Below are 1,790 nucleotides of genomic sequence, written 5' to 3'. Positions count from 1 at the left end.
TTCTTCCATCTTCCTCTCCGTATTTACACCCCTCCTCTGCCTTCTTTCCTCCCAACAAATGCTCCCAAGCTTTCCATTCACTTCAGCCCACGGAGAAAACACCGAAATACGTCACGACGACGAGCTCGGGGTGAAAAGGACCCACAAGCAGAGCGAGCCCCTCATCAAGTTGGCCAACAGCAACTCCGGCTGCCGCCGAAAATGTGTTGAGAAGCTGGACTGTGACATTCGCCTGGGATTGAACCCCTCTGCTTGTCTCTGCCTCTCTCTGCTAACCAAGCCAGGAGAAGAAAGAGAAGAAAGAAAAGTATCGGGAGGAGAGAATGCAAGTGACAGAAAGAAGGATTGAATGAAGGAGTGAAAAGAAAGAAAGATATCCCTGCGCCGCTTGGTCCTTTATCAGCCCTGTCATCTGGTGCAGGGCCCTGTTCGCATTGTCTCACCTTGGACAAAACAAGAAGGAGTTTTTGTGCAGATTCCTTTAGAGCTGCCAGAGCCCGCACCTTAGGGGGTCGCGGGGGCTGAATGTGCAGCTGACAGCCCCGCGCAGCCCGATGTGATATCAATAAACTCCGACACGTCAACTCTTCAGCACAGCTCATGTGGAAGGTACGGCCTGAATATTAAAACCTCCAGCGGCCGGGAAAGGAGCTCGGGGTGGAGAAAGGGGGGAGGAGGGGGCTCGGAGCAAGAGGAGGTCGAGGAGCGAGGGGGCTGCGTGAGCACAGGCTAGGGGAGAGGCAGCCAAAAAAAGAGACACCAGCACGGAGCTGCTACCTGCCCTCTCAGAAAACCTGTGGTGGCTTTTTGCTTTTACTCCTGACCGCTGGCGAGCACAAGAGGATTGTGTGATGGTTTCACCCTACAGGTCAGGGATTCTCCTCGAGAAGCAAACTGGGCAGGAGCCCAACAGCCAAACCAAAACCTGTGCTCACCTGGTTGGGACTGCGCCCTGCCTCCTGCTGGGTGGGTGTTTGCTTCAGGGCAGGCACATGTGAGCAAACACGGAACCCAGCAGCTCTTCACAGGCTGCTGTTGATGATGTGATGGTGCCCAAAGGCACCCAGCAGTGACAGAGCCTCAGCTGCACTGCCAGCACAACTTCCAGTCCTCTGCCTGTTTTGCTGCTGGTGCTAAAGCCCAGCAGCAGATTTTTTGCCACTTCTGACCCATAACGAGACGCTTTTCCAGAAGAGTAGGTACAATATCACCACAGAAGTACAGGTGAACTTTCATGTCTGTTAGCACTGGCTATCAAACATTTTCCTGTGCTGAAACTTTCCATCACTAGGCTCCAGAGTGAACATGCCCAGCTGAAATAAAAGAGGCAACTCACTCCAGGAGAACCAAACTGGGTTAAGCTCAGAGCCATGCTAGGCTCTGCAAAGACTACATCTTGTTCACAGCCTCCATTTCCACTCAGATCTCAGCTCTCAAGTTTTATTTTTGCAGTAAAGTTTAGACCATATTTTGTTCAAATTAAAGACTCAGGAGTCTCAGATGCCAGTTCCTCTAATGGGGTGGAGGGAGTGGGGGGAGGACAATCCCACCACCACAGCAAGTGCTGCTGAACATGCCCTTTAGCCCTGATGGGGCAGGACACAACTGTCCCATGAGGCCATGATTAAGACAGAAAGAAATTTCAGAGTCTCCAGCCCTACAGAGGAGTTTTTTCAGGAGGCAGAGAGCTATATATGCACAATATTCCGTGGGGTTTATCTGCCAAGTATTTCTCAGGATACATGACTTCATTCTTTAGGTATTTTATAATGTAACAAGGGATCTTTCAG

This window comes from Merops nubicus, unplaced genomic scaffold (assembly GCF_000691845.1).
Source record: "Merops nubicus isolate BGI_N331 unplaced genomic scaffold, ASM69184v1 scaffold18664, whole genome shotgun sequence".
NCBI classification, from domain to species: Eukaryota; Metazoa; Chordata; class Aves; order Coraciiformes; family Meropidae; genus Merops; species Merops nubicus.
The sequence above is the reverse complement of the archived record's forward strand: the minus strand, read 5'-3'. Positions refer to the sequence as shown.